This window comes from Alosa pseudoharengus, unplaced genomic scaffold, assembly GCF_046254945.1.
Source record: "Alosa pseudoharengus isolate Yale_2024_CS ecotype anadromous, Long Island Sound unplaced genomic scaffold, YU_APseudo_1.1 YU_APseudo_1.1_scf_9, whole genome shotgun sequence".
NCBI classification, from domain to species: domain Eukaryota; kingdom Metazoa; phylum Chordata; class Actinopteri; order Clupeiformes; family Clupeidae; genus Alosa; species Alosa pseudoharengus.
In genome coordinates, this window is record NW_027468881.1 from 35,091,694 (window position 1) to 35,105,459 (window position 13,766).

The window sequence follows — 13,766 nt, forward strand, 5'->3', positions numbered from 1 at the left end:
AATACAAGTAGTCCAGAATGCAGTTACAGAGGGAGGTATTGATGCCCAGTTCACTGAGTTTGGTGATCAGTTTGGAGGGGATGATGGTGTTGAACGCTGAGCTGAAGTCAATGAACAGCATTCTTACATAGGTGTTGCTATTGTCAAGGTGGGACAGGGCAGAGTGAAGTGCCATAGAGATGGCATCCTCTGTGCTCCTGTTCTGACGATGATGAATTCAATGAATAGATTAAAGATCCTTACTCGTTTCAGCTACAATTTAAAAAACATTTGTACTGCAGACCTATGTATGTCATCATTTAACATTAATTTCAACTCGCAATTTGAAAGTAAGGAAGGTAGAATAGTAATGATCAATAAGGTCTGCATTCAGGTATTGCCATAACATGTTGCTCTGAAAACTCAAATTAGCTTTTTTTGCACATAAATCTTGAATTTTATCAACCAAAATGAAGAGAAAAATCACATAATGAGTCAAAATATGTATGCCAACATCAAACACCACATATGCATCAGCAATAATAAGATTTGGATTATTTTCTGGGCTCTTATGAGTGTTTTAACAAAAAAAGCCAATAGGCGGAATTTCCTTTTTTTTCAAATCAGAGGTCAACTTTGAAGGCCTGTACAGCCACAAAGCTACAAGATCCAACTTGCTATCATACCATTTTATACTCCAGAGATATGTAGCTTTCAGAAAAATATAGTGAGAATTTGCCCCCCCAAGTGGTAGTGACGACCCCCTGTGGCTCATGGACTACATCATCCCAACTGTAAAGATCCGAAGCTTCCCTAACCAGAAGCCATGGGTGGATAGAGAAGTGAGAACGGCATTAAAGACACGCACCATGACTTATAATGCTGGGCTTATTTCAGAGGATATGACGGATTACAAAGCAGCATCTTATAGTTTACGTAGATCTATTAAAGATGCTAAGCGGCGCTATAGAGACAAAGTTGAAGCTGATTTCCCTCCCTGAGGAACTTAATGCTTTTTATGCTCGCTTTGACATGAAAAAAACAGACTATCTTGCACGAGCTGCAGCATGTGAAGCAAATGAGGATGCACCTTTCTGTGTCTCTGAGGTCGATGTGAGCAATGCCTTTAGGAGGGTTAATTGTAGAAAAGCTGCTGGACCGGATGGAATTTCTAACAGGGTTTTGAAATCCTGCGCTGCTCAGTTAGCTCCTGTGTTCACTTATATCTTTAACACATCATTGGCTCAAGAGACAGTTCCTACTTGCCTCAAGCAGTCTGTTATTGTTCCAGTACCGAAAAACAAAAGTCCATCATGTCTGAATGACTACCGCCCAGTAGCCCTGACGTCTACAGTGATGAAGTGTTTTGAGAAGCTTGTGAAAAACATTATCTGCTCATCCCTCCCTGCCTCCTTCGACCCCCTCCAATTTGCTTACAAAGCCAACAGGTCTACAGAGGATGCCATCTCAAACCTCATGCACACCACCTTAACTCACCTGGAGGAGGGGAATGGGAATTATGTGAGGATGCTGTTCATTGACTTTAGTTCAGCATTCAACACGATAGTACCTCTCACCTTGGTCACAAAGATGAAGGCCTTAGGACTGAACACCACCCTGTGTCACTGGATATTTGACTTCCTCACCAACCGTTCACAAGTGGTTAGAGTGGGGGGTCTGACATCTGACTCATTTACCATCAGCACTGGTGCTCCCCAAGGCTGTGTTTTGAGTCCACTGCTGTACAACATCTACACACATGACTGCAAAGCCAACAGTAGTCATACCTCCATCATCAAGTTTGCAGATGACACAGTGATCTTGGGCCTGATTCGTAACAACAATGAACAGCTCTACTTGGATCAGGTTGATGAGGTGGCACAGTGGTGTCAATCTAACAGCTTGACACTGAATATCACTAAAACCAAGGAAATGGTAGTGGATTACAGAAGGCAGCAGCAGAAGTTACACCCCACTAATGATCAGCAGGCAACCTGTAGAGGGAGTCACAAGTTTTAAATACCTTGGTGTCCACATTACTGGAGACTTAACATGGACCGTTAACACTCAATATGTTCTGAAGAAGTCCAGACAACGACTCTACTTCCTTCGTCAGCTAAGGAAATTCAAAGTTTCTACACCCATCATGAAGGCCTTCTACACTTCATCGGTTGAGAGTGGTCTAACTGGTAGCATCATCACCTGGTATGGGAACTCCACAGTTAGAGATTGTAGTACTCTGCAGAGAGTAGTGCGCTCTGCTGAACATACTATAAGAACCTTGATTGCCTAGCCTTTCTGCCCCCACCCCCATCCCCAACACACACACAAAAAAACACACACACTTACATCATCACTGTCATCACCTCACATACATACAGCACACTGCTTGCTACAGTAAGCCTCCTCTACATACTTGCTGCACACTGCCCCCCCCCCCCCCCCCCCCCTACATACACAGCACATTGTCTTCAGGATCTTCTCCAACACACATCCTCTACATACTTACAGCACACTGCCCCCACCTACCCACACACACACTACACACACACACACACACAGTCACTGCTCCACTCCCCTCCCGCCCACACACACATCTTCACTGTCATCACTCACATACAGTACTCTGCTTGCAATATAAGTCCCTTCACCATACTTGCAGTACACTGCCCCCACCCCCTCTCCCCTACCTACACAGCACATTATTTCATCAGGAAGCTTCTCCAACACACATCCCCAACATACTTACAGCACACTGCCCCCCCCCCAATACACAGCACATTGTCTCATGAGGAAGCTTCTCCAACACACATATTGCACACTGCCCTCTCCCCACATACACAGCACACTATCCCATCTCCCCTGTCATCCCCCCAACACACACACCAAGACCCCTGGCAGTTGGGTTAGCCCCTTAAGCCATGGATCTGGGTTTCTTCCTTGGTAAGGGAGTTTTTCCTTGCCCCTGTTGCTCTTGGGTGCTCCTTGTTGCCCCCCGCCCAATCCCAATCCTCCCCCACCTTTCTTATGCAGCCCTTGCCACTTAATGTACTAAACCCCTCTTCTACTGCACTTTTTACCCCCCCCCCATAAATGCACAAATAGGCTGACACCAGACATAATTTCACTGCATTTCTTACTTCCAGTTAGCCTGGTGTAGGGATGTAACGATTACCGGTATAATGATAAACCGTGATAAAAATGTTGACGATAACAATTACCGTTTTCTTTTTAAATATCATAATTATCACGGTTGATTATCACGGTGTTGAAACCGTGTGTTTAATCCTTCCCAGCTTCATCCTAGCCTGCTTTTGACATACAGTAGGCCTGGTACAATGAAGCAAAATTGGTACCCTACTGATTCTGTTGTCTAATTGATGGTTTTAACTGCGAATTGGATTAGGCTACACCTGATTTTAAAAGGCGGAACATTTTCACCGCAAAACTGGCACTGTATCATTTGCACTCTTTTTATGTTCGCGTGCACATTAAATCCATTCCACTCACATTATCAGAAGAACACAGTAGCCTAAAGTTTTATTTCGAACACTTACTTTGGTCTCACTCAGGGTAGGAATTTCACGGCGGCCAAGTTTTTGCCCCTTGCGTTGGCCGTGATGTCCCTTTGAAAATCAGAGGTTTACAGGCCACGGTGCCCTTGTTTCAATATTCTGCTTTGCATCCTACTAATAGCAAATTTTATTTAGCCTATGGCCTGTCAAAATAATCTTAGCATTCACAGCGCAAATCAATTTCTTTTACGCAGTGGAGAAAGTGACAGCGCAAGAAAGAAAGTGCGTCTAAATTCACCTATTCTTCTCAGTTGAACTACTCGCGAAGTAGCCTACTCATCACACAGACATCACAAGTATCACATGAAAGAGCTTTTTCTCAGCTTTTAAACAATGTTAGCCGCGAATTGCTGTGGTGAACGGTTCGCGAGAAACGTAAATAATATAATTAAATTTAATCATAAATTCTACTGAATGTTTTAGTCCATCTCCCTACCCATTCCTCTCGGTGCAATACTTCACGAACCTTTCGTTTAACACACGACAAACCATATATCAGAATAAACAGCAGACCTTACCGAACATAAAGGTGTAAAGCAGTCCCCTGTACAGTTAGCCGTTCTAGAGTAATCCACTTTTGAATTGGCAGTAGGCCTACATTTCGACATGCATGGATGTCTCCAAATTTGGGCTTTAAGTTTTACAATGTGTTTAAATTGTTCCACATGATTTCATAACGGGCCAAATACAAAATAAATGTTACAAATATCGCCTATATATCGGTAAATCAGAGGACAGCTGACTAAGAGTTTGTGAAAGTAGATCACAAAATGCTAAGCATGCATCTAGGCTATTTGAGTTTCTTAAAGCTGAACTGTGCTTAAATTGTTCAATACATGATTTCATAACAGGCCAAATATAAAATAAATGTTAAATATAGCCTAGATATCTGTAAATATTAGATGTTCAGATGATTTGCAGTTCTATATAATATGTCATGTTTCATGTTTTTGTAATGTTTCATACAGTGATGCAGGTCTACTGCAGTGAATAGGCTATACAACTTTGATATTTTTTATAGCCTATGTGGCCTTTGTGCCCTCCACCAAATATGCCCAACTGAAGGCCAAGTGGCCTTGCCCCCAGAATGGTGAAATTCCAAGCCTGGTCTCACTCATTGGATCCAAATAACAGTAATAGCAACCTCCAAGTCATGGTAGGGTAAGTTAAGCAATAAGCACATAGCCAATTAAACATGAAAAACTGAACGGGACACTTTTTGAAACTATTTCAGCTTGTGTAGGCCTATCAGTGCTTTCTGAACATATTGAACACACTTTTAAAAATACCGTGATAATACCGAAAACCGTGATAATTTTGGTCACTATAACCGTGAGGTTAAATTTTCATACCGTTACATCCCTAGCCTGGTGTTACCATCCTACGTACTTCCGGCCAAAATTTGATTTCAGCCTCGCACGTAGTCTGGCCCAATAGACAGTATGCGGTTCGCGTACAACCGCGCCAATCAGCGAACAGTTGAGTGATGACGCGGAACTTGCCTGCCGAGTTGCTTGTTGTAGTCCAGCGAAGCTTGTAGTTCAACATTATAGCAACAATGGCGACGGAGGAAGAGACGCTAGAAGCTATCCGCGAAGTTGTCTCAACTCTCGAGGGCATCACGCAATTAAAGCAGGAACAAGAGGCTTGTCTTGTCAATTTTATAAATGGCAAGGACGTCGTAAAACTCTCCTTCCAACTGGCTTTGGAAAAAAAGTTTGATTTATCAGATGGTGATTACTAAACCTAAACGCACAAGTGTACTACATGCATCACTACTTTTCATGGTTTCAAATAAACGTTTGCTGCTCGTTGTTCTCCCCCCTACTCTCAAATTACCTTTACAAAATCAATGCGGCCTACTTAAGGAATGGAATGTTAGCTACTAGCCTACCGAGCGGGGCTCAAGGCGAGGCTGTGTGTCTTGACTTGAGCTAGCCGGTTACCAAGCGGGGCTCAAGGAAAGGCTGCTGTGATTGTGCTTGACTTGAGCTAGCCGGTTACCAAGCGGGGCTCAAGGAAAGGCTGCTGTGATTGTGCTTGACTGGGACTAGCGGTTACCGAGCTGGGCTCAAGGTAAACCACTCCGTGTTTGTGTTTGACAGAGGCCTGTGGCTGAGCTGGGCTCCAGGCGAGGCTACCGCGCTTGTGGACAGTAACGTTAGCCAGTCACGGAGCATGGCTCAAGGTGAGGCTGCGTTGTTTTATGCCGAACAACTGTTAGTTTAACTGAGCAAGCTCCAGGTTAAATAACACGTAGGTCATCAGTACAATCCAACTTATCCAAGAGTGTAGTCTGAACAGCCCGTGTAGGACGAAGTAAAAGCTCCGTAGCTCCGACGAAGTCACCGGGCTGCGTAGAACAACAATCGTCTGATAAGCGGCGAGAAGAGATAAGAGGAAAACTGGCGTGTGACAAGAGCTGATATAATCTCGGTGACATGACGCTTTTGGTATACAACTCTCGGTCTGTGGCTGGCGCAAGTTAGGGATATATCCACTACGAAGAGACTGCCCTGGCGGTCAGGTAGCCTACATACTAGCCAGCGGTCTGTTTACTACTGAGCATAGATATATACACTAGATGTCGCCTTCTGCTTCTCAGCATGCGTCAACACCGCCGCCATCTTAGTACAGGGATCTGAAGCGCTAAACTAGTTCTCCTGTATTGTCAGCGTTACCTATTTAGCGACGTTTGGCCATCCCCAGCGATAGAAAACCTTTTTAGCGATTAGCGACAAATTTGGGAACTTCTCACAATGATGGCAGATCGGCTTCTTTGTTGTTGAAACGTAAGAAAATCACCTTTCTCATGGCTTTGTCATTTATGAATTCAGCTACATCTCGTTTGCCCATGGCACTGACCCATGATTATAAAAGTAACGACTGGCGTAGCCTATGTAGTAGCAGAGGTAAATGTTCTTCAGATCTACAGCAACTTCTGGTGAAATTACAACTTACATGAGTAAACGAGACGAGGGGTATGTGGCCTCAACCAGAGCCTGTCTACGAAGAGCCTGTTTACTTTCATTGTATCGAACCTGGTTGCAGTTTACTCATTGTTCCTTTAGGGGCCGCCGCTAGCTAGTGCAGAATGAATGGGAGTCTATGGGGCTAGACGGATAAAATGTATCTTTATTATCGTCTTAAGCTTAGTTTTCTCTAGACTCAACCATAAATACATGCCTGTCAGTTGGAACAACCCAAAAAACTAGATAATTGCTTGAGATTTTGACGATTTATGGTGATTTTATTTTCGCTAGATCTTTGCCCAGATTGACACTAATGCATTATAGAGGAGTGGATCACTGAAGCAAGATGGCGTCTCGATTGACGCATTCGTTCCAATGAACAGCAGTAGTCAAGGCGACATCTAGTCTATATATCTATGACTACTGAGAGCAGAAGTGGGAAGCGTAAGAGCCTGAAGCGGAAGTGGTAAGCGTAATAGCCTGAACTCCGGCGCACAGCATACGTCGTTACCAAACGTTGCTGATTGGTTAAGGGAACTCCAATGATTTTAAACCTCGAAATAAGCATCCGCCCATTACGGAGACGGATTCTTATTACTTTGTTCCAGACTGTATGACGAAGAGAATTCGTAGTCACAGGCGGTAAGGGCCAGGCTAACTTCCAGTAACTATATGCATGTGACAATAAACTTCCTTGTATCCTTGTAAGTAAAAGTACCAATACCTTGATGAAATATTACTCAAGTACAAGTTAAAATACCGATCTGAAAATGTACTTAAGTAAAAGTAAAAAGTAGTTCATTTAAAATGTACTTTAAGTAAAAGTTACTTAGTTACTTTTTTTTGGGGGGGGGGGGGTACAAGAACAACCAGTTTTACCAGAGACTTTCTAATGAGGAGATACAGGACTTAAAAAATCCTCCATAGTAATGCATGGGGTTAGTCAGTTGTCTACAAATATCACAACCACGGCAAAACGTTGACATGTGAATACATTGAGCCAATCATGTGGTGTGTTGTAAAATACATTGAGCCAATCATGTGGTGTGCTGTGAAGACATCATGCCAATCATCTGTTGTGATCTCGCTGCTGGAGCAAGATTGGTGTCGTGAAGCCTTACGCACACACATTTCTGCCGAAATAGATGCACGATAAGTGGCCCAATATGGCCGCCGAGTGGAGGTACTTGCCTGAAAAGGACTTTGGTCCTAGCTCGAGTTGCTGCAGCCAGCAGCTAAGGCAGCCATGTTCATGCTCTCAGTGTGTAGCGCTGTAGCTGCAGCAGCGAGATCACAACAGATGATTGGCATGATGTCTTCACAGCACACCACATGAAACGAGCAGAAGGTTCAGCAGATTAAAGGGCGTCGAACTGGGGGGGAGAGTGGGAAGTAGCCCAGTAAACAAAATAAAGTCCTGGCGACGTCCCCTAAAGGTCCCCTGGCGAACGTCACCTCCTCGACATTGTGTAGGGTTCCCTTTACGTCCCGCGGACCTCTGTTCGGGAGGTCTAAAAGACGTCCACGAGACTTTGAGAGGACGTCCTGTAATGGTCACCGCGACGTTATGCGCGCGACGTTTATATTTCCGCGATGGTAAAAAAAAAAACACGAAGCGCGATTTGGTACGGTATTACATCCTGTAAATCTCAGCGTTGCTAGGAGAGAGGTAGACGGAACATGAACACGCATTGATGACTTGTTCTACAACTAGGCAATCAACTTTACTCACCTTATATTTTCATGTATGTATGAAATCACGTCCTCCGAATGCTTTGCACTAATGATGAGTAGACATGGACATTTATACCGGGCTAGGATGTGCTGCTTTCACATCTACGGTGTCATTTTCTTAATAAACGAATACTACAACGTTTTAATGGGCATATTATCCCGTAGCATATTGTTCAAAACATCATCAGAGTAGGCCTAGGCTAGCCTAAGATAAATTGTTCAAACCATATTGTTTCAAAATATTAAAAACTATTAATAGCCAAAAATAGCCTACTAAATGAATCGCAATGCATGCTGGGAAGCAAAACTCAACATGAAATAGTAGGCTACATGAAACATAACTAGAATGCATTATCCACTCGTTTTGTTGGACCTGCTGTGATCAAACAGGGACAGCAAATGTAAGCCTTTCTTCCTGGAACATTGCAGATAAAGAAAAATGTATCGTTTTCTCTAGGCTATGCATGCTCTAGCCAACTTTAAGATGAAATAAATAGATTCGGATGTTTCTATTCTATATCATTGTTTTATTAATAAACAGTAAGGCTCTGGTGAGGCAGAGAGCTTCTGCTCCTCGTTAGAAATCTCATCGGATATGTGCACTCTTTGCTGTTTCCACAAGGAGCTGCTGTAACATTGTCATTACAATGACATTTAAACAAGTCATGAAGAAGCAGTATCCTTAATTCTTCTGCAATGTAGAGCTAGATCGTTTTGCTTTACAAATTAAGTAGTCACTTCTGTTGCTAGACAACCCTAAACAAATGCTGGTCTGTTTTTAAAATTTTTCTAGTTTTATTGCATCGTAGGCTATTCAGCTCCAAAAGCCGGTTCAGTCCCAATTCGGCCGTGTGTGTGTTTCTGAAAATAAAACAGATAATAAGTACGTGACTACGTTAAATAAACCACTGCCTATTTAGAGCATGTTACATGCATCACGTAATGTCAGTTATCTGAAGAAAAGCGCATTGTAGGCTAAGCTAGAAGATAAGAACAGCGACTTTGCTTACGTTACACCAAGCATCAGCTAACATTTTGATAAAATCCCTTCCCTAGTTTGTAACGTTATACATTAACGTTAAACTCAAAATGTATGTGCTACATAATTCAGCATGTCTGCATGAATTATGTAGCACATACATTTTGAGTTTAACGTTAACCCTTTTCCCAGTTTATGAAGTTGTGCGTCTATGAGCAAACTTTGCTCATAGACGCACAACTTCATAAACTGTATGATATGTTGCCTTAGACTATGGTAGCCTAATGCAGCTACTGCTAGAGACTAGATACTTTAGTCATCCCCAGACGTGGTGTAACGTGAAGTCGTGCATGGATGTGATGTCTCCGTCCTGCAGCAGCCAGAGCGCTCTTAACTCTGCTGCCATGTGTGAATAAACAAACGTCCCCCCCCATGTCCCCGGTATAACGTTATTGTCGGGTCCTTAGGAGGTATTTGAAATGACCAAATGCAAATGTCATCCGAGGGACCTGACGGTGACGTCCCCAGAAAGTCCTGCACCGGACGTCACGCAATAACCAAACGATAACTTGCTCCGGACGTCAATAAGGTCGGCATGAGGTCCGGGCGACGTCCCGTGTTTGTCGGGAGGGCCCCAATGGAGGAGAGGGCCCTTGAAAAGTGGAATACGGGGGTACAACATTTTCACCAGGCATTAGTAATAACTCAGGTAATCCACATAAAAAATCCAAACAACTCCATAAGTAGAGTCATGTGTAATGAAGTGAAATAACACAGGGAAAAAGTATTGAACAAGCTAAGAAAAAGCACTAAGGCAAGGAAAGAACTGGAATCTGTAAGTAGTTAGAGTAGTTATCCTTTCTATCTGTGCAAATTAATATAAGCTTGGTTAGTATATTGATGGGCTATAAAAAGGTTTTTCATTACCAAGGTGTCACACACAGTGGCGTAACTATAGTAGGTGCAGCAAGTGCAGTCGCACCAGGGCCCGTGACCTGCCGGGGCCCGTCGCTACCCCCGCCCTGCCTCCTTTTTTTTTTTTTTATAACTTTAGAATGTTAGAGCACGGAGAGTGAAGCCTACCTTTGACGATCTATCGGAAGATGAGCGCTTAACCGATGCAGAGAGATACTTCAAAGTGCAGGTATTTAATAAACTCTGGACATCATAATCAGTCAGCTCTCCCAAAGATTTGCAAGTATGCGAGAAACTTGTCATGTGTTTGAGTCTTTACGTCCTATGACCCTTCAACTCGCAGGTGATGATGAACTGCTTGAACAGGCAAGACGTTTGTCAGACCATATAGCACGGACATTGCACCGACATTCCCAACACAACTCCTCTCATTCAGGTCTTGCTTTAAAGCAGAGATTTCACAGAAGTCATCTATTTTTCAACTTGCCAAAATGCTGGTGGTAGATTATGACAGTGACAAGTTCTGAGTGTGCCACGACACTTATTCTAAAGATTAATGGGGCAGGAGAGGCTCCGTGGGTTAGCCATCCTGTCCATTGAAAATACGAGAGCCAGAGCATTAAATATTGAGAACATCGTTGACGATTTTGCACAACGAAAGGCTCGTAAGATGGCCTTCTTCTAATGGCCTAATTCACGCATATTGGGGATTGTATGCATATGAATGCTTTTATTTGGTTTCTGAACGGTTAAATAAATTAGGCTACATTACGTTTTGTTTCTGCGCAGTGCGAGTTTATAAGCAAGCAATCTACGCTTGCATTTTCCGCAGAGGGTTGAAGAGGCGCATTGAGTGTTCCCATAATTCCATGCGAGTTGATGTTAATGCAGTAATATTAGATTACCCTGGCCTGCAGGCTGTTAATAAAATTATTTTTTAATGTTTTCACATCTAATGGATATATAGTCGTGTGTTTTTTATTTGAAATTGTAATCTGTAACTACTAAACTACTTCGGCGCCTCAGGCCCTTTGTATAAACAATTGAAGTCACCCTTAATGTGTATTGCATGTATCAGAGCTAATTCATCCTGGGCCAAAGTTTGTCGGTATAGGGCCTGCGTAGCGCTCTCGCACCTGGGCCCACCATTGACTTGTTACGCCACTGGTCACACAAGAAACATTTCATGATGGATAAAAGCAAATAGCTCTCCCAAGACCTTTGCAACCTTATTGTTGCAAAACATATCAATGAAACTGGTTACAGATGCATTTCAAAACTTCAGAATCTTCAGTAAGCAGCATGGGAGCCATTATCTGCAAGTGGAAGAAACATCACTGCCATGCAGGATCTCCTCGCAATATTTCTGACCAGGGAGTCAGAAGGATAGTCAATTCCAAGAGCCAAGGACCACTCGGAGAAAGCTCTAGAAAGACTTGAAGGCAGCCAATTCAATTAAATTCAATTAAACAGTTCTGGAAGTAACTAAAGATCACGATTCACAAGAGGGACCCCTGGAATCTGTTTAGAACAATGGGCCAAAATCACACCTGATACTGTGACTAATATGTTTTGTCATACAGGAAATGTCTTGACAAACAAAGGCTTTTCCACAAAGTATTGAAGAAATTTCTGTAGGCACGTTCAATACTTTTTTCCTGTGCACATTCCACTTTAATACACATAACTCTTATGTTTGGATTTTTTATATGTGTGTTAATATAATGTGTGGTGAAAATTTCGAATAGACTCACTGGAAGTTTAAGCTAATTACTGAAAATATATAGCCTATATATGTCCACCGTATTTTACCTGAATATTTTAACTTCCAAATTAAATGTCAAAATGAATGTCAGACGAAATTTAAAGTTTGACTGACTGGATTTTGTATACAAAACATACGTCTCCATCTCCATCACTTTCAGAAAGACTGCATGGCGCCAGCTTGATTCATGTCCTGTTGTAGGCTACATGCTGATCATTATCACTAGGCTAGTGGTTTAGGGCGCGATTTCTTTTCTCTCCCTTTCTGTTAGTCTTAACTTTTTTTTTTTACTCAAGTAACGGATGGGATTTTTTATGTAGCGAAGTACAATACTTCACTCAAAATGTAATCAAGTAAATTTTACTTCACTCAAAATGTAATCAAGTAAATTTTAAAATACCGATTTTATAAACTACTTAAAAAATACAAAATACACAGAAAAAATACTGTTATGCACAAAGAATCACAGGCTCAGTCCCTGCCTCAGTCATTGCAAGCGCCTCTTGATTGATTAATCACCTGTGTGGATACTGTTTTTAGAATTGATTTAGATTAAGTGTTATTTAGTATAATTTGTATTTTAGTATATTTAGTATATTCTTTTAGCCTAGAAATCTAGACGCGCCCCTAGCGGCATATTACATTTGCTGACAGGGCTAGTCTAGCAACTCTCAGTTGGCTTGTGAGCTCCAGAAATCGAAACTCAATCAGGCCAATGAAATTATGTATAGAGTCGTTAGGTGGGTATAACATAACGATTGATGGCAGAGTTGCAACGGTTTGGCTTGAATTCCCTGCTACTTGAAAACAAATAAGATGGATGTTGCTGTTGGCGAACAGTGTGACACGAGTTAAGCTTTTATTAAGTTGGCAAACGTTTGAGCTAGCCAACTAGCTCCGCTGGTGGGAAACGCATGGGACTCAGCGCTGCCGCTGTCCTATTGCGTGCAGAGGGAATTTGAAAGACAACTGATTATCCCGCCCCTCAGACTGAGCACTGCGAACGGTGAGTGCCCAGACCCTACATTTTAATGTGGGTCTGGCTCGTCAGGCTAATATTCTTTATCTTCTACTGTCCTTATTGCTTAGTTGTTTTTTATATTACATACTTTTAATTACTTTTTTCTGCTGAGTGAATGTGTGTGTGATGTCTGTAAGCAACTGAGACCTTGAATTTCCCCTGGGGATCAATAAAGTATCTATCTATATCAATAATAAACAATAATGTCAAATTAATGACATTACTATCATAGCCCATTACCAATGTTCCCTAAAACACAGACACACAAATGCAATCAATCAATTATCAACAATCAATTATCAACAGTGAGTTTTTCACATGCATTCAGAAGGTCAATGAGAAAGTCCACATTCCATGTTTTCACAACTTAAATTAGTCTAACAGGTGGTGGATCGGTCTGGTTCTATTTTAAATAAATCACGCCTCTTTCGGCCACCTTAATTTCGAACTTGCGCACTGTGGGTGTGACAGAAGCGGGAATGGGAGAATGTGCTAACACAGAAGCGCGTAAAAATAGCTTATGTATTAAAATGAGGTTCCACATGGGTTCCATAGAGTGGCCGGGTTCCCTAATTGTGTGGGGACCATCGACCCACGTCGAGTATGTAAGCCTACCGAACTGTTAAGGCAGCAATTTCACTGATCTAAACAAACCAATACAGGTGACCATAGGGTGGCTTTCTTAAAGGAGAAGTTCGGTGTGATATTGACCTAAAGTGTGTTGAAACATGATACCAAGTTTGAACTTTTGTCTAATAGCTCATCTCGGCTTGTCCCCTGCACTCCGAAATCTGGCGCTAGTTAGCCGATGCTACTAACAGGTTTT